Source organism: Bactrocera latifrons, unplaced genomic scaffold (assembly GCF_001853355.1).
Source record: "Bactrocera latifrons isolate USDA-ARS-PBARC rearing strain unplaced genomic scaffold, ASM185335v1 scaffold_134, whole genome shotgun sequence".
Lineage (NCBI taxonomy): Eukaryota > Metazoa > Arthropoda > Insecta > Diptera > Tephritidae > Bactrocera > Bactrocera latifrons.
This window is the reverse complement of record NW_017534786.1, coordinates 494,848-515,889: the sequence shown is the minus strand read 5'-3', so window position 1 is coordinate 515,889 and position 21,042 is coordinate 494,848. Positions and strand designations below refer to the sequence as shown.

The 21,042-nt window shown below is 34.6% G+C and overlaps 1 protein-coding gene across 1 annotated transcript in view; it reads left to right on the top strand.

The window, feature by feature from the left end:
- LOC108965131 overlaps positions 1 to 21,042 on the top strand; it is a 269,251-nt gene that overhangs the window by 89,528 nt on the left and 158,681 nt on the right. The window contains exon 5 of the mRNA XM_018927350.1: positions 14,364 to 14,432. The gene's annotated coding sequence lies outside the window, so the exon portion shown is untranslated. The remainder of the gene's footprint in view (positions 1 to 14,363; positions 14,433 to 21,042) is intronic.

Here is a 21,042-nt window from a genome sequence, read left to right as displayed (position 1 = left end):
TACCTGACTAATAATGCATTTTTTTTTTTTTTTTTTTTTTTTTTTTTTTCTTTTTTTTTTTTTTTTTTTAATTTTACAAGCATTCTTGTGCATATGGTTAGGCGAAATAGGCCAAGTTGACAATGTATATACAACATTTGCCCTGCTCTCTAGAATTCTTGCACTGCAGTCAAGTGGTATGCAAACATTTTTATGTATAAAGAGATATGTATTTAACCATTTTGATGAGACACGCCTTCAACGTATTTTTAAAGATGCGTAAATTTAAGATTTTGCAGGCTCCTAGTGAGATAAGTAATGCTTAAACATTACGTGAAGAGGTTTTAATGAAATTTTGTGCTTTTTAATGTATTGGAGACTTTCGATATTTTTGGAGACTTTTCGAAAATCTGTAGAGAGTTTCAAAAATAAAAATTTTTTTCTATTAGCTTATAAAAATCTAATTAAAAAAGTTAAACTATCTTATGTCTACTTGTTTCCATTTACTATTGTTTATACTCATCAGTAAGCATCACTTTCCACATCCACTTTTTCACAAACTTATTTATACACGCCTTTAAAAATGTACACAAATGTATTGTACACAACATTAACAATAGTTTCTGCTTTAATCAACAAAACCTTAAATTGTAGCGTCATATTATTTCCATGAATATAACTATTATTGCTATTCTTTATTATCACTCTTATTCACCTGAAGGGCATTCTTCAACAATTTAAGTGTTAACCAACGTACAACGTGATACTGAAGCAATTTTCAAAAACCACTTTTCATAAAATATATGCACACAAAACAATAATAATAACAAACAAAAATATTTCAATTGCCTTTTAGAAAAAAAATATAAAAATAAATCTATGTTATATTTTCAGTAAATAGGTAGTTGTGAGATTAACTGGTTTATATACATAAATTTCAAATGGCTATGCAAACATATGAATATTTTTGTTGAATGGGCACGAATTGCTTCTCAACCGACAATAACTCACGAAACACTCGCACATAAATATAAATACACATTGACAACTCACGCGAGTTCGCTTGTTCAAACAAACCTTATTTACATATACAAATATAAATGCGTGTGAGATAGGTGAATGATGAAGTACACATATGGATATGGATAAAAAAAATTAAAATTATGTTAACAAAATATATAAATCATAGGATTTTTAATTAAATGTCTACATAATAGCATATATATGTATTATATGTAGCCACACATATTAGTATTTGTGTAAATACATATGTGTGTACTTATATACATATACATATGTATATAGAAAGCTCTTCGCTTTCAAAATAACTCTCGTCTGTTTTATTTCTATTGAAATGGAATATGTACAGACGTTAAACGAAACCTTGGCTTCAATTTATTTATAGCATCTACAAGCATATAGCATCTACAAGCATAGATACATGCATACAGTCTACATATGTACTGTATATACATATACTACATCGTAAATCGTAGTCAGCTTTATAATTAATGACAATTTTTTGCTGCTTCGATTATAAAAGTCATTTGGACGCGTTGTAGACTTTCAATATTTTTGGAGATTTTTTAAAAACATATAAATTGCATTTAATTTATGACGATTTCCAAAATTATTAAAATTTAAAAGCGTRTTATAATTTTCATTTGATGAATATTTTTGGAGATTTTTCCGAAAACCTATAAATTGCATTCAGTTAGTGATAATTATCAAAAAAATTAATAATATTATAATTTTCATTTAGTGGAGACTTTGAAAATTTTCTCTCCAGAGTATATACTGCGATCTCGTTAATTTGATTAGCATTGTTATATTAATTTTTGAAAATCAAAATACTGAAAAGGATGGAAAAATTTCCATAGAGGCCTGAGCTTTTGATACATTGTAATTATCATCCACAATATACATACTAATTTCATTATACATATGTATGTACGTACAAAATGTATTTTTCAAGAAATAAGTTGTTTTGAAATTTATACTTTTACGTACATAAATATCATATATATATACATACATATGTTTTACAACGATTAGCGACAATTCTATATATTCTCGAAGAAATCTAGGGATCACAAAAATACGAAAAAAAAATAAAAAAATAATTTTTATGGTTTAATCAATTTTTTCTCAAATTCAATATTTTATTTTAATTGAAATTGTGTACTAAAAATAAAATTTTCGGAGACTATCGAAATTTTTTTAGACTCTGAAAAACTTGATCATAAGTTCCTATGACACGTTTTTGCATGCAGAAATAAGTATTAAGTGACTTCTGAATATATAAAATCGTGTAGACTTTGAAAATTTTTGGAGACTTTTTGAAAAGTAGTTTTAAGGCTTGCAATAGCCATTATATTACCTTTAGACATGATTTTAATCATAAAGTTGTTTTAAGCCATCTGTAAATATTTTTCCTCAGCATTTTATTGACTTTAAATTAAATTAAATATGTTCGGAATTATTTAATAGCAAAGTAAATGTCACATTAACGACTTAAAATTTTCGTATTCAATTTCAATAGGGTAGCTACCTTAGAATTTGCTTTTACTCGCTGCTGTGCACTTGTTCGAAACATGAACACAACTGCTTTTTGCAATTTTTGTGTCGGATGCTTCTTTTGTAATTTTCATTCATTAAAGCTGGCTAATAAATTAAACAAGGCGGCAAAAATACAAAATAATTATGCAAGGCGGCTTGTATGAAGCTGACTAACAGCCTAGAGTTGAGTTAAAATGTAAATAAATACATTATTCTATATGTGTACGTACGGGTGTTAGTTGTCAGAGGGAAATAATACTAATATTAACTGGAATTTAGGTTCTGAATCTGTTGCAATTAGTTAGAAGTGGCTTTAGTACACAAGGTGAATGTGACAGTAATTAATTTTTTTCTTTTATTTATAATTTTTAATTTAATTTAATTCAAAAAATGTTTTGTAATGAATTTCCTTTTTGTTTGTTTCTAAGGTTTCAAATGTTCTTTAAATTGAAACAAATGAGTCGCTGATTGATTATCTCAAAGGAGCAGGCGGTGGTGGGAACATCTGTAAGAAGAGTGCCGGGAAACCCTCCAATTGTTTCACTTTTCATTTGACAAAGAAATTAATGGTGGTGCACATATGGGCGTCTATATGTGTTAAAGTATGTGTTTGTATGCATTTTCACAAATGCTTCTAAATACTTACATATTTATGCCATATTTGATGGAGAACCCCCTGAACCCCATGAACCTCATGTTTTCTATTTCAGTAAAATATTTTCCTAAGCTCCCTGTTGCCTTTTTAAGACCTTCTAAAAACAAAAACAAACATTTGTAAACTTAAGTAAGAGAAAACGAGGAAGCAGGGAATTCTCACATATTATTGTATTGTATGTATATAAGTACATACATAATGAAAGGAAAACACTTTTATTTACACAAACTCCCCAGCACTTCCAATGACAGTGCGCTTCTCCAGCGAGTAACACAAATAAATGACAGCGGCACACAATATATGATTAATGCATTGTTCATTTACGCCAAGAATCTTCGATTGATTGAAATATGTACCTCCTTACATACATATGTATGTTGCATGCATCACGCTTCTTTTTGTTAAAATTGTTGCACAGCATATTCATTAAAACAAAGTTGCCGCCACAATTTTTGTGTAGAGAAATGTTTAAGCGTGTGGAAATTGATGAGCATGGATCACTCGCGTTCCATGCCTGTCATTTGTTATTATTTTTTGTGTTACTTCACATTTTCTGACACGGAAGTGTCTTCTAGCGTATGTCAAACAGGCTACACGACATAGGGGTATTAAGTGATGCAATGTTAGTGTCGCAGTTTATTTGCTGTCGGAGTTGGGTGTTAATGAAAACATAAAAAATGAAGAGTGTAGTGCCAAAAATAGCTATTTGTTGTTTGTTTCCCAAAAAATCATATTTTATTTAGAGTTCTCCAATTTTTTCTTCTATTATCTGAAACACACACACACGTGTTTAATTATCACCTCCTAATGTAATCATTAGTTAGCGCGCTTTTGGGCAAAATCTAGCAGCTAAGCATACACAAAGTGAAAATAAATTGCTTCTTTTCAAATATTTGAGGAAATATACAGTAGCGGCCAAATTAATAATGACACTTTTTATGTGTTGTCCTCTATAGTATTTAGTACGGAATAAAGTTTTTGTAGAGTTACAAGTGTAGAAATATAATTGTAATCAAAAAAACTTGTCAACCTTAAAGTAATCAATAATAATTAAAAAGAAATATTTTTACATTATGGAGACTTCTTGTAGAGTTTTTAGTTTTGAAAATTTTTTGTAGACTTGCAATGAGGAAATTATATTTGTAACCATAAAAACCTTGTTAAATTTATCGTTAATAATTTAAAAATAAAAATTTAAATTAAAATTTTTACATTTTGACGACCCTTTGTAGAGTTCTTAATTTAGAATTTTTTGGTAAACTTCAAAAAAATTATATCTCTACATTTTGGAGACTTTTTTGTTGAGCTCATAATTTCTAATATTGTATAAAAATATATATGTATTTGTAACCGGAAAAACGCGTGAATATTAAAAAAATATATTTTACATTTTGGAGACACTGTTGTAAAGTTCACAATTATAAGATGCATCAATTTTCAAGTAATTTATTATCTTACGCTAAAAATCAACAAGTAATTTTGTAGTACACAAATCTACGAATATCCAGCACTTCACATGCCGCTCTCATCTAAGCACCACTCACCTGTTGCCCTCATCCAGCGTGTAGACAGACATAAAACACTTTACACGTTTTAATGCTAAAATCCGCTACTTCCTTCGAGATATGAAAATGTTGTTCAACTTTGAACATGAACATTAATCTCCGTTTGTTTCGGCTGCTATCGTTTTTCGACGCTTGACTTGCTCATCTGCCGGCAAATTGCAGTTCATGTGAAGTAGACAATATGTCTCAGATTTTTATGGCGGAAGTGCAGTGTACGTCAGATTTTACATACTCACATATATACACACATATCCATTTCAATATATATGAGCTTGAGTGCTTTTCTTTTATTTTTGGTTTATGATTTTCGAAATTAAACCGGTGGTTTATTAGTGTCTCGCTTGCAAGTTCATTATGCTCGCTTGTTTTGGTCATAAATCTGTCACCATGGACAGAAAAGGTACTAATTCACCAGAAATTGACGATTAGAAAATAGAAGAATAAAGCTTTTGACTTCAATTAGCTTGAAATAATACATTTCTGAAAATTCTTCAGTTTTCAAGAACTTGTTTTAGAAAAAAATCATTATACTTGGGCCATTATGTAACATATTCGAGAATTTACGACCAATAAAATGGTTTCGTTTTTTTGTTTCATAAATACATACATATGTAGATTTAACATTTTGGGTTTATGGAAGCATACACATTTTTAATGATCTTAAAATTAGAACTAATTCTTTTCTCTAATCGAATTTAATTATAATGTCATTTATAGTGTGATACTGAAATAGTTTTTTTTTTTTTTTGTTCAAATAAAACTACATTAAACTTTGACTAATGCTGGAAATTTTTAAAGATTTTGATTTTCAAAACTAATATTATATAAACATTGTAGACTTATTGTAGAATCTATAGATTTTGTAGAAAATTTTCWTTTTCAAAATAAATAAATTAGTAATATATAGAAGTATAAAATAATTAGTTGAATTAGAGAAATTGGAGACTTTATGTAGAGTTAATTAATTTTGGAGAGATATTTAGCATAATTAATAATTAAATTTACCTGTGTAACGTATGTATTTGGGTACGTACCATATGTAAACACAAATAGATTCATCCAAAAAAAGTTAAAATTTTTGTAGAGTTAAAATTTTATTGCAAAAAAATCCATTTTAGCTGTTTGCAGAATACTCTACATAAACCACAAAAATTGGGAGATTTTTTGTACAGAATTTTTGCACTCGCACTGTTTTTGTAAGGAAATTTAATTTTCAGCATTAATATATTTATGAAGTTTATAAGAATATTAAAAAAAAAAAATTATTGAAAGAAATTGGAGACTTTATTTTGAGTTTATGCAGAATTCATAGCATTTTAAAGAAATAAAAATAATAGTATTTACCTACATATGTGTCATACGTATATGCAAGTCTTGTTAATGAATTATTTAAAGAAATGGCGGCTTTTTGTAGAGTTCATAATTTTTGAAAAAAATCTATTCCAGCTGTTATCGGAAAACTTTGATTCATAAAAAGCCACAAAAAAGTTTTGGAGAATTTTTTGTACACATTTCTTACACTTGGTGTAGACAATAAGCTTTTGTGGAGAATTTTCTCTTATTTTCAAAAGAAATACATTAATGATATAATATACACATATAAGAATAATTAATAGAAAGTTAATTAAAGAAATTGGAGATTTTATGTAGAGTTTATAGCTTTTGTAGAGAATTTTAGTACTGAAATTAATAATATTTTTCTTTGTGTCATATATATGTATTTAGCTCTTTTTAATAAATAGTTCCTTTTAAAAATTGGGGACTTTGTAGAGTTTATAATATCTGAACTCTGAACCCACAAAAAATTTGGATACATTTTTATTTGAGTATTGTGTTAAGTTTTTAATAAAAGTACTAATATAACAGAATTTCTTTAGAAAGTTTTTTTACAATTCAAAAGTACTTAAAGTCGTTACCTTTTCTCACTATTTTTATGCAATCATCATAACTGTCATTCTTCTCAACTCCAATGACATGCAACATTGGTCATTAAAGTAGCGTTAGATGTTTCTATATATGTACTACAAAAGACTTCAACTCGATTGTTCCCAACGCATTCCATTCCCATCATCAGACAAGCATTTTATAATGAGTTCACCCACATTAGAAAACAACAAATACTATTAAGGTATATATTTACAGACATATACGTATGTATGTATGTTTGTGAGTATAAGTGGTGGCTATTCGGTGGCTCATTTCGTCGGGAAAAGAATTTTTAAACAACCAATTTGGCAAACTCCGCTTAATTTCACTTAATAATAGCAGTCATGGTGCTTGTTATTGTCACAACAACAAGTGAATACTAACAAGTAAACAATGTAATTTATGAATTTGATATGTATATATGTATGTAACGTGTATGTGTGAAAACACATATGCAAATTTGTTGAAGAACTCTCATTGTTTCACGGTGAAAATGAAATAGTTCAAAACCTTTGCAGTTTATTTGTGGCGGCAATTTAAATAATAGACTGCTAGAATGAAAATATTTGCAAAACGCTGAATGTTAGCACATAAACAACAACAAAAAATCTGTTTGCAGTTTTTCATTTAAGTACATATGTATATACCACATATGTATTTATGTATAGCCACTAGTCCACATATCATTTAGCCACAATGTCTGCTTTCCCATACAGGGCCTTGTTTGCTTTTCAAAAACTCTACACAAACAATAATAAATTAAAGTACAAAAACAAGCATAATTATCATAAATTCATTACACAACACACAAATTGGACATTTTAAAGTGATTAACAAAATTATCCAATTTTATATGTTCAATACGGAACCGCAACAGCTCCATTTGAAATTTAATGCCTACGCGGCAAATTTAGAGCGGGTGTGAAGCGAATGTTACAGTTTTTGCAGCGTAAGCAGGGCAAAGGGCTCAGGGTTCAAATCAATTGCGATTCCTCGCATTCGTAATGCAAAATTAATTAGTTTAGTAATATGTAAATGCGGTCGTGTGAAATTAGTGGCAGCTGTGGTAAAGGCGCATCATGTTCACCACATARAAMACMAAAAAAAAAAAAAAAACAAAATGTGGGTTTGGCGTAGTGCTTGTTTTGTGTCAGTTCAGCTAGTAATTAATTGATTTAATAGTAATAATAATAAATTTTGCTAATTTCAGTTCATTTGACTTTTGTATCTCGACGAAGTGTGTACTGTTTTGCGGATTTATTGACATGATGAGGGTAATTATAACAAAAATTCCGGTATTTTAACAACTAATTAAAGTAAATATATTTTGTACGACTCTAAAAATTTCTAACCAGAATTCCAGTTTTATGCTAACCTTTAATTCGTTCGTTTTTTCATGCTTTTTCCGCATTTTCCTAAATGTAGGCAACGCGATTTGTAACCACAATATTAATATTTTATTTGAATGTGGTATACTTTTAGGAGCGCATTTCAATGTAAATACACAGCCACAGCTGAAAACTGTTTGTATGAAAATTTAGCAACGGTGATTTTACTATGTTAAAAAGAAGACTAAATCAGTAGGATTAACTCCAAACCATTATACTGGTTTTCTGTAGCTTTGGTCGCCATTTAAACGCCTCCAATGACGGGTTTTTTCAATAATAGCGCTACAAAATCGTTTTTAATAAAATAAAACAGTTTAGGATATTAATGAAATTCTTTATTGCTATGAAAGCACATTCGATGCCATTATGTATGGACCTCGTTCTCGTTTGCATGGCCACCACGGACACGCTTGCAGAAGTCCAGACGCTGAACCCAATTTTCGACGGTTTTCTAGCATAAATCGGTCGATACTGCTGCAATTTCACATTTTGATATTCGTACGAAGTTCATCAATCTTCGCTTTCTTGTTGAGCATAGCCTTGAGGTAGCCCCACAGGAAGTAGCCTAACGCCGTCAAATCGCAAGGGCTGGGCCATTTCGTAAGACAACACATTGTCCAAACTTGACATTCACGGAAAAAGTAAAGTACGACTCAGTGACGGGATGCAATCGCGACTTATGGAGTACATATTTATTGCTACCTGACTAATAATGCATTTTTTTTTTTTTTTTTACTAATTGACGACGCCCTTCAGCCTAAATGAACTCCATCGCTGAAAATGATTTTTTGATGAAAATCCGGCTCATTTTCAAGTTGTTGCTCAGCCCAACTCACGAATATACGACGATTCTGGTGGACAAAGGGCTTCAGTTCTTGTGTCAATTTGATTTTGTTAGGATGTAGGCCAAGATCTTTTCGTAAAATAATTTCAATAATTTCGACTCGTTGTTGAACTAGTCTAAGAACTTACTCAGATACAACTACAAAGTAGACGATCTGGACTTTCGAGTTATTTAGAGTTTCCTTAATTTGGTCATCAACAGCTTGATTTCATACTCTGAAGCCACAGACACAATTTCCCTAGGCAGCCCCAGGTCATTCAGTTCCTTTAAAGGTTGCTTGAAGCCTGGGCTCCTAAATCAAATCAAGCAGCACAGGACACACCACAAAGTTTCCTTGGGGTAGTTATGATGATGGACAGACCAAAAAACTCATACTTTTAGACAAAAGGAAGCTAAGTCAAAATGCAAAGCATTTGCGGAGGATGCCGGAACGCTGAAACATTATATTTGCGAATCCCCAGCCACTAGTCGTATGAAAAAATTCATATTTCAAGACTCCCAACATTCCAACTTAAGAGATCTTGAGCAGCTGGGGTGGAAAAGAATCAGGTTTTTTACAAAATACACTGACTTCCTGGATAAAGCTTCATTTGGTTACCAGCGCCATGGACTTAATAATTTTCTAAGGGTGGCCGTCTTCTTAAGTATTTATTCAAAAATGGAGCAGACTATAATAATAGGCGGCATTATTATTGAATTTTTTTCTTAATTTTCAATTGTTCATAAAATTTTTTTTGATGACTCATGCCCAGATCTTGACTGATGCTACTACGCCGGTCTCTTTCGACCAATTCAGCAATTTTATCGCAATTTTTGACGACAGGCCTTCCCGAGCATGGCGCATCTTCGACCACCTCTACACCAGAACGAAAAAGTTGAAACCATCGTTGTGCGGTGGAAATGGAAACTGTATCGGGTCCATCAACTGCACAAATTTTATTGGCGGCTTGAGATGCATTTTTGCCTTTATCGTAGTAGTACTGTAAAATATGCCGTATTTTCTCTTTATTTTGCTCTATGTTTGCGACGCTATAACTCACGAACGACTTAAAAGAAACAACAATCCATCAAACACATGTTAGCGCGTGAAATGAGCTTTCCAAAAAGGTATAGCATGACCCGATGCGACGAATAAAACTAGAACTACGCGCTCTCAGCGCCAACTAGCGAAAATGCCGCAAGACTTTTTTGACAAACTAATATTAAAGTTAATGGGAACCGTATAAAGCCAAGAGTTTTGAATTTTTTTTTTGCCTGAATCGGTGGATATTGATGTTGATGTGGATGACCTTTGGTTCCAAAAAGACAGCGCTAGATGCCTTACAGCAAACGAAACAATAAATTTTTCTACTTTTAATAGTAGTATTTTTGTAGTAGTAAGCGACTTCCACACATATAAGCTTAAAGCCATTAACGCCTTGAGCGGGAATAATTGACTCGTTTTTCTGACATACGATCCCAACTTTGCAAAAGGGGTGGAAAATTTTACCTTAGGGATTGTTGAAAGCAGCGATAGAGTCGAGGCTAGCAATAGTTATCGAGTTAACACGAGTTCCCTCAATAGTATGCTATTCCCACTTAAATAATTTTTTTTTTTCATAAAGCCCTGGTGCTATATGCACCCAAAAGTCATTAACAGATTTAATAGAAAATATTCTCAAATTAACGAAAGTCTCCTCTCGCAAATGCACACATACTGTTTGCTTTAATTAAAAAATAAAAATGCGCTTAGCCTAAACTAAGCTCTATCAGGCGTCAGTATGAACTGGCAACCTCCACACAAAAGCGAAAAAAAAATACAAAATAAATAAACGCTATACTCTTAAAACCTTAATGCTATTAAGAAAATTTGGCATTTTCGTGAGCAAACGACGGCTAAATAAAAGCACCAGCATTCAACAGGCCACACCGCGCCAACACACCCGCACCCACGTTCGAAATAACCTGTGGATGAATATGTGTGTTTATGTATGTTTATATGTTGTATGTGTTGTATGTGAGTGTGTTTCGCCAGCATACTTTCCTTATGCTTTTCCACTCCTCTTCAGCTGACCGTTGTGATGACCCAACGACAAGAAGCGGCAAAGTGCCACAAAGGCCAGCATTTGTGAGAGATTGTTGTCTGCCAGCGCTACAGCAGATATTTAATCGTTAGCTTTCCTCTACTCTGCTCTGCTCTGCTGTGCGGTATTATGTTATTTCATGCTTCTCTTATATTCCCCAATTTTTTTTTGCGCACACACTCATACCTACTTATACACAACGTACCTCTATGTTTATGGTCTTTTGCTTGGCCGCTAAAGCCAGTATGTACGTATGTGTGCTTGTGGGTGAGCGTACACCGTGACGGCCTTTTGACCACCACCACCTCGTTCCAGCGAAAGCCGCCAGCTGAAAACGTGTAAAGCTGCGAACATAACAAACCCCAAGAAAAGCAACAAGTACAACAACAAGAAGATAGAAAATATCTCAAATAAAGAAAGAAAGAAAATGAGATACTTTGTGCGGGCTTTTAAGGATATCGCCGCTGCTGAATTGTGGAAATTCTTGTGGCACAATATTTACAGTGCAAAGTTCGCTGCGGTCATTAAGCGAGAAGCGAGAAAGCATAAAACCTCTTGTTGTGTCAGGTTTGGTTAGCGGTTTTTTTGAGCCGAAAGAAATGCCTTCCAGCACCGCTACATATTCGCATGAAGAGAAATTGCTTAATCCGCTGCCGGATATGAAAGATACGGCCTTTCTAAGCGTAAATAATTGTACATATTATGAGTGAGAGTATGTGTGTGTGTGTAGCTATTTCTTAATATTTTGCAAAAATTTAATTTAAAAATATTTGCTCTGAAATGTTAAGTTTGGCTGGAAAAATTTCCTTTCTTATGGTTGGTTATGCCAGAGTCGCTATAATTTAAGGTACGGTTCTTAGTAAAACGTAAAAAATTCGTATAGCCTTATTAAAAAGAAGAAAAAATTGTTGACTTTTATTTAGATATTTTACCGCTAATGCATAACTATGCACTTCCTCTGGTATTATTACTTCTTCTTAACAGAGTATTGCCCACTTGCGGCATTTCAGCCTTAGCAGTTTTAGTCTGTCAAAGGCAAGGTGGGGGGACCACAAATGTATGTTATTAATAAGGATTCACTTGTATCAAAAACGCAATCGCAAGAGTGGTACAAACTGTCAAAGTCAGTCGCGAGATCCTTGAAGACATCATTCGTTCTGGACGACCTTCGAACTCTTCAACCAATGAAAATATTAAAAAGTGAAGGATCGGGTGATTGAAAAACATCAGGCAAGTATTGGAGAGATGGTAAGACAGCTTGACATCTCTTGCGAGTCTGTTTGGATGATTTTTTTTTTTGGATATTTTATATTAAAAGTATATGGGTATGAAAAGCGTTCTTGCTCGACTCGAAAGAGTACGATTGTGACCGAATTGAATGGCAAAAACGCAATGGTTATCATCGATCAACCACCGTATTAACCAAATTTGGTTCCATGTGATTTTTTCTTTTGTTTGGGTAACACTAAAATTGACGCTCTGTGGAACACGTTTTCATTCGATCGAAGAGATAAAAAAATTCGCTGAAGGTCCTCAGCTCCACCCCAAGAAGTGATTATGAAAAGTGTTTCCAGGACTGTATGTACGCGTAATAGTCCCTCAGTTTTTGAGATACTAACCTATAGATCTTTTTTCACCCAATAAGCTGCTGACAAGGTGTTTTCCAAAGTAAACAGGACTTAAAAAAACAGTCCAAAAGGTTTTTCGGCAAAATCAATTTATTTTAGTCAAAATAGACACCTTCTGCTTCAATAAAGTTTGTGCACGGTCCAAAAGCATGTCAATCGAGTACGCCGGTGCAAGCCTTAAGTGCATTGTTCCGAAAAGGAAGAAATCGCACGGTGCCACATCAGGTGAATACGGGGTTAATGGTTAAAATGTGATTTTTTCTCCAATAATCGTCCTTCGAATGTTGGGTTCTGACCAATTTTTGGTCGTCAGTAAATTTGTGCGGAACAAACCGTGCACATACCTTTCCTAAGCCCAAATGTTCCGTCAAAATGCGATACATCGATGTTTTGGAGTTGTTCAATTCCATTTCCATGAATTTCAAATGATGATTTTTGGTGAATTCACGCACAGTTTCGATGAAATTTCTGGCGATCACGGATTCTGATTGGCCCACATGTTGATCGTCATTTATGTCCTCACGACCACTTTGAAAACTTTGAAACCAGTTGTGCACTCTCGCAATCACCGCCATAAGTTTGCTTCATCAATTGAAACGTTTCGGTAAAAGTTTTACCAATTTTAAAACAAAATTTAATGTTGGCTCTTTGTTCGAAACTCATTTTCGCACCAATAACACAAAAATACTGACACTTTAAATGCAATAACTTCACTTCCAATTTATGAAATGTCATGAAATTCTCACTGATAAAGATAGCAGATTCTAACGCACTAGGCAACATATAGTTGGCGCCACCGTCCTGTTTACTTTGGAAGGCACCTGTAATTAACGGAACCGTCGATATTCGACCACTGTAAACTATAACTGCCATATAAACTGCTTAATTAAACTCAGCTCCTTTTAGGAAGGCTTTTTTATTTGCAAATTTATTTTCAAGGAATTTTGCACAGATAATAATCGAAATCCGCGCTACAACTCCTAAAAAAGTTGTTTAGATCGGACTACTGTCGCTTATAGTCGTCTTTCAAACTGATTGACCAAACCCAGTCCTTGTATGGAAAGTAGACTTGGCTGTAGTCAGATTTCACACTGTAATATGTAAGTATCTGAGAATTGCCGTGTACCAAATTTGGTAGTTCAGTAGAGCGGCTTAATGCCCTCCCATTCCACCTCGGAGGTAAAATTTAATGCCACTATTTAGTTATTGCTTCATCACGCTTTTAATAGTTTTTTCAGTACCGTTATGGGGGAGTGAGCAGGGTTATCATTCGATTTCATCCATTTTCACACTGTCAGTAGTAGTTCCTATAATATACTCGTAATATTATAGTTGCGTTAGAGCGGGAACACACCCCCTTATTAAAATTTTTTTACCCACAGCTGCCTTTCCTATTGCAATCCCCAAATTTATATCTTCAGACTGTCACCCAGATTCCAACTCATCTCGTCATCCTAATCATGTATACATTTACACATACATAACCCTAAATCTATCTCGATTAGTGTTAGTTGATACGTGTAACCGTTAGGTGAACAAAACTATTATACTCTGTAGTAGCATGTTGCAAGAGAGTAAACGGCAATATTTTGTGGATTTATTTTTTTTTTTTATAGATTTTGTGTAAAATTGAGTATTTCAGATCGTGAGCTCAATTTGAGGTATAAATAAGAAAGCTTTTATTGGTTTTATGTTACTATTATGACTAGTTTTCACAAAAAACAAAATTTTATAATCTTTTTCTATTTCCTTTCAGATAAGAAAGAAAGGAAACTTTAATCGAGTGTTTTTATCGACAACTACAATCGATTACCAATTTACTTAGGTAAGTCCTCATTTAAATTTTAAAAATCTCGTTTAGTGCCACAGAAGGAATATTTCTGGCTGTAATGTCAAAAACTCCAATTTAAGATTTTATGTTGAAAAGCGGTCAAGTGTTCTTCATGAGTTGTTGAAGTAATGAGCAAATTTTCGTTTGAACGAGTTATATTATATTTTGTACTTTTGTAGCCTTAATCACCAACAAGAAACGAGTTAAGGAAAGATTTTTTGATAAGCTACGGGTTTATCGGAAGTGTTTAACGCTAAAACCGAAACAAGAGTTCCTAAGCCTAGTTAGGTTTAGGTTAAAAGTCTGAAAATATCATTATTTAATAGATCTTGCCATGGTAAACCGAATTTGTGGGTAGTCCATAAACCGAAACAACGAAATAACCAATAAAATCAAGTTTAAGTACTGAATATATTAGTTTAGGTTAGGTTAGGTTAATCTAGTAAGCCAATGAGTCACGCATAGCCCAGTTTTGGGCCTTTGCGACAACAGATGGAGTTCAGTTACTAGGTTCATGAGCAGTTGTCACCCTCTAGGATGCCAGCGCTTGACGCGAGTTTTAACAGACTCTTTGGCATCTTTATCGACACCTCCTCAATACTGTAAGAATCCCAGATGTTCCTAGCGTAATCTTGCTAATGAGGGAAAAGTGTACAAGAGCTGCTTCATTGCTACCCTAGAGCCTTGCTCTCGACATTTCGTGCAGTCTTCTCGATTTGTCAGCCATTTTAAAACGTTTTCTGACCTATCGCCCTAAAGATTAATGTTAAATATCTTAACGTGTCTCTATCTAGTACCCCAAAGTAGCTGAAGGGGTTTGCTCTGCTTTTCATAATTATATATTTTCTAATTTGCGAATATTATAATTTACGTGCAACACAAATATCATTTACGACTCTGCGCGCCTATAAGTTTTTGAAAACGCCGCCAACCAAATTATGCCGATAGAAGAAATATTAAATTTTCGCAATAATATATCAAAAAGGCGCACAGCGGGGCGTAAAACCTGTCTCCCACTGATTTATTTGACATAATCGCATGCAAAACGGCGATAAATTACGGCGGTGTTGCAGCAGAAAGAAATAATCAAAAATAAAAAACGGTAGGAAAAATCCTTTGAAAACTCACACACGCACGCACCTAAGCACGCAAGACGGTAAAACGCTCAAAGAGTTGAGAGCCAAAACAAACCGGGGCTAAACAGAATTCGATTTCATTATCGAAAACTTTGTGATTGGCCAAAGGCGAAAACAAGCAAACAACAATCGCAAAATCAAAGGAGTAAAATAAGAAAACAACAACAAATACTAGTGGCAAACAGTTACTTACGTGCAAAAGCTGAGTTGGTTACAACAACAACAGCAGTGACGGTAGCGGGAGCGGTGCCAGCAGTGGCGGCACTAAAGTGGGCAGCTCCTCGAGTCAAGCGACGTGTAGTGCCATAAAGCAATTTTCAAGCTGTCATGTGGTTATGGTTTGGACTTCTCTAGTGTTCTTATGCTTTATACAGTCACTTTATATGTTTATGTGTGTTAGTGTATGCCAGGCACGATACAAAAATTGTTTGTTTGCCTTATTATTAGTTTTAGTTGTCTTACACTTTTGACAGCCTGCCAAAGCAAAATAAAGCCAAACTTGCGAGAATTCGCGCCTCGTTAGTTAGTTTGCCATGCTAATACCATGAAAAAGATGGAAAAGCTACGCCATGCCTGCACAGTGTAATGAATACCTAGTAGGAAATTTTTAATAACATACGATTGCAGTTTTTTGTAATTACACGCCTCCTTTTAAGTATATTTTTATAAGCTTTTAACCGAATTAAATATTTTTTAATTAATTTATTGTTCGCATACGACGCCTTAATAACGACGGTGGCAAAAATTGCGTAGTTTTGTTAATAGATGTCGTTACCGTCGTATTTTTCCAGTGCAACCAATCACATTGTGTCATACCATATAGTGTTGGAAATGTGAGATTTTAAGCAGCAATTGACCAAAAAAATTACATTCAGGGAAATTGAAAACAAGTTACTGCTCTTCAAAAATGCGTGCAAATAATGAAGAAATTCGCTATATTTTGAAATTTTTTTATGAAAAAGGGAAGAAGCCACGCAAACCTTCAATGAAATTTGTGAAGTTTACGGAAACGATGCTGTATCAGTTCGTGTAGCACAACAATGGTTCCCTCGCTTCTGTTCTGAAAATTTTGAAATTTCGATTTACACTGACGAAAGTTTCACTCTGATGGAATAATGCCTCTGGCGGATAAATAGCAAAAAGTGGTCAACCCCAATTGTATTGTTTCTTTAATGATTATATAAATATGAAAAAAAAAAATTTGTTAGAATTTGATTAGAAATACAAAAAGACTTCTCCGAATACCCAATGTATAGGTTATCTCCGGTTATACTGTCATGTGTAATGCAAGTGTTACAGTATTACTGGAACGATGGTTTTTTCGCAAACAATAGTATTATTTAAAGTATTACCCATCTCAAGCTATACAATTTTTCCCATTTTTTTGACAATTTGTTTCCTCTATGCCAAAAGATCCAAAATCAATATTAATATAAGCTGTCTTCGATGCGCCAAGCGTTGGAGAGTAGCCAATATCACAAATTATACAACATGTTCAAACAAATAGGCAGCACTATTGGTGCAACTCTGCACTGTCTTGTCCTCTGACTCATGCGAAATTTTGCCACAATTCATTCTTGGAGGAGAAATTTCTACTACCGCGTCAACAGATGTTTGAGTAACCCCTTATTTTTACTTTCTATATTATAACTCATTTTAAGTCTCAAGTTCTTCGAATAAAAGAAAAACATAAAGGTGTGTTTCAATACGCCAATTTACTAACTTTCTCATTATCTTTTTTCTATAGTCTCTCTCAATTACTTTCTGTGTCCATCTCTCTTTCTCTCGCAGGATATTTCCTTTTCTCTCAATCAAGTTTTTTGCCTCTCTTTCTCCCTCATAATAATGTTATTTTTGTCTCTGTCTCTCTCTCTCTCTCTCTCTCTCTCATTAATCTCTCTCATAGTAACCGTTATTAATTTTCTTACAAAAACTCTTTCGCTCACTATTTTTCAGTCTTTCTCATTCACTAACTCTCTCTCACTCACTTTCCTTGTCTAGTGTATCTTAATTTCAGTCTGTCTCTATCTCTTTTTCGATCAACATATTTCTCTCTCTTACTCAAGTTATTTTTGTATCTCTCTCTCTCTTACAGTCAAGTTGTTTTTGTCTCTCTCTCTCTATCTCTCTCCTTAAAAACCATAATACCTTGATAAAGTTTTGGTCAACATATTTCTCCCACACTCACGTTTATTTCACTCTCTTTCTCTCTTTTAAAACCCCAATACTTTACTAAAGTTTCACACATTTTCTTTGAGCACCAATTTCCTATAGAGTCACCTACTACAAATATTCGTACCAACCATAGACACATACTTATGTCATAAATACAATAGGGACACGCACGTCCCAACTTCAAGCCACTCAACTCATCGTGCAACTTGGCGCACAACTTGAAAGTCTCGCAAATCAAATTTGAACTTTAGCTACTTCGCACACAATTTACTGCCTTGCCGGCCGCCGGCAACAACAACAGCTCCCTTTCTAGCCCCTTGTCGGCCAGTGCTCATGCTAACTGCTGGCCGGCCTCAAAAACTTAACAGCCTAACTCTACGTCTTCTGTCAGCCTACAGCGGCTAGGAAACAAAAAATACAAAAACAAAAGAAAAACAAGAAGTTTGGTTTGTCTTGTCCAATAGTTGGCCGAACAGTTTGACTTCTAGCTGACACTTTCCAAAATGGCTAATTAACGTGCAACGCTCGGAGTTTACTTGCCACCAAAGTATGCACATGTGTGTGTGTGTGGCTGCGGCAGTGCAGCGCGAACACCAGAAAATGTGTGTGGCAAGCAAAAGTGGCAGCAAATTTGTTACAAATTTTTGTTTGGTTAGTTTTGGAAATCACTTCCCACACTTTGTTGTTATTATTGTTGTTGTTGTTGCATGAACACTAGTGAAATATTTGCGCTTGTTGCCATAACACCAGCGCCATAAACGCACGTTCCAGCAATGGGCTACAGAATTTTTCCTTTACCCACAGTTTAGCGCCGAGATTGCTGCTTCCCTCGTCACTCGCTTGTTCCCCTCTCAGACAGTAAGAAAGTTTCGAACGAAAAAAAATTGTTTTCCGAAATAAATTCGAAAACGTGCCACAGCAATCACTTTGCCGCATGCAACAATTTCTGGCATCCACATTCCGTCCATCCGTCCACAGCTCCGCGCAATAACGGCTCGCTTCGATTTCCAATAAATTTTATTCACTTTTTTGTTCTGAATAAAAAGAAAATTTCTCTTGCCAATTACAACAATCAAAGCACTTTGTTAACGGTTTTGTTGCTTATATTTTCCGACTACTCAACCTCTTTCCTTCGGGTTTTTTGTTTCTTGTATTCATTACCGTTACTTCATTCGTTTTTGCTTGGCTTTGCGCACTTCGTGACTGCCCGTTGGCGCTTCGCTCACAAACTAATCGAAATAACAATGTCCATTAGTTAAATCCCACACTGGCGTTCGATATCAGTTGGCCAGCTATTTGGTGCCACACCCACCCACAGAAACACACACAGTGTATCTTGTGTTGCAGCACAATTTTACAGTTACTAAATTCGTGTACTGACAGTCAAACGCCGTATAAAATTTGAAAGTTCAATGAGGTCTGCAAAAAACCAATGCGAAGAGAAACTAAAAACTTAAGAAAGTGAGAAAGAAATAAGTCAAGTTCTGAAAACGTGGAAAACGTGACCACTGCATCTCATTGGCATAACTTTGTTTAGTGCCTTTAGGGTTGTGAAATGGTAGTGAGTAGTAATTTACGAAAAGTATATACTTTCTACTAAATTGTGGCTTTGCAGTATGACTTTGATGGTTAGAGTACAAAGCGCGCTATGAAAGAGTTGTTCGATGGGAATCAGTAAAGTATGAAAATTGCAGCCCTGCGGCGTTGAATGTTTTTTCGAAAAGTTATCTTACATATTCGGAAATCATGAGCCTATTATTATTTTACCTAAGTTTTAGAAGGCTTCTTAAATATATTTTATTCGCCAAGTCCATCACTGGCTTATTGTTAGATGATTGGAACTGGTCTCAACGCTTTATCTTAGTTATTTCATTCAGATTAGTGCTACCTGTGTACTAAAGCAGTCCAAGAGATCATCCTTAATTCGTTTGCTATGGTCGTAATCAAAAGGCGGATTTCTCTTACGTGGCTTTTTGTTCATTTTCATAAGGGTCGTCCTAAATCCAACGCACAACCCTGTGGAAAGCATGTTTCGTCTTCTCACTTTAGCTCGCCTTCAAACGGACGTTCTTTAGCTACCTAGATGACACTTGGTCTTGAACCGGAAGTCGTGATCTGCTTGAGCCATATACAAAATAATCGTTTCTGATCACACCTAAGTGAATGGCAATCAGAGAACTTTCCTCACTTTCGTGAACTTCTACACATGACTCCATCCTCCAGGCTCAACACATGACTCTTGCCAACAGGTGCTATTTCGGACGGAGTAGGCAATTCAAAAGCAAACTCTTTCCGTTCAGCGAAAGCTTTAGTCTACTTAGGGAAGCGTATTCCGCTCAATATAAGGTCCGCCTAACCAATATTCAAACTGCTGGCAGAACATCTTTAACATTTACGAAATTAGCCATCAGTTCATGTCCAGTCCACTTTGTATTTTCTCCACCCCGGATACGTCGGGCAACTGGAACTTTATGAATCGACCCCAAGAAAATCGAGTTCTCTCTGCGTCAGTTTTACGCCATTCCAATGGCGTTTTACGATGTCCTTTGCGTTTCAGCGCCAGACTTATGAACCTCCAGTAATGAGTGTGGCAAGCGCTAATCAACAACCAAAACTTATGCGACTGCGAGTTCCTTCTTATCCAAATTTGATCGTAAGAGGTCCTTCGAACTACTTGCACTTAGTGAAGTAAATTTTGCCACCATTGTAGGTTTTTTGACTGGATACGTCACACGTTTCACACGGTGCGACTAAATATATCTTTGGACGCTTCTTACCAAAGCTATGTGCAGGAGGGCGAGGTGGAGTTTTGTTGTGACTTTCTCTGTTATTTCCTAGCTTTTTCCAGACTGAGTTTGAAATATTTCGGTAGACACATCTTTGGAGAACCTAGCGAAGTGGTTGGAATTGATGGTAACCGCTTAAATAAATTTTTGTTAAGCTCAAAATGTTTCGGCGATCTATAAGATGATGCACTTTAAGGAGTTTTTGGATAACGGAAAGGGCAAATATCTCGGTAAGTGAGATCCGTCGAATTCGGAACAATCTTACCTCACCTAACCAAACCTGAACTCTTGCTGAAGAAACCAGTTAGATGTTGAAGATATCAGCTGACATAGCATAACATATACTATGGGTGTGCTTGGTACGAGCCAAATTTAAACCAGCAGTATAGTAGAACCTTCATGGTGCCATAAATACTAAATGAGCTTCCAGCATCCTCGGCATAGTTAGAGCATTTTTTCGAAGTAAACTGTGGTACAAGTTCTATAAGTGAGTAAGCCTTTGTGCGA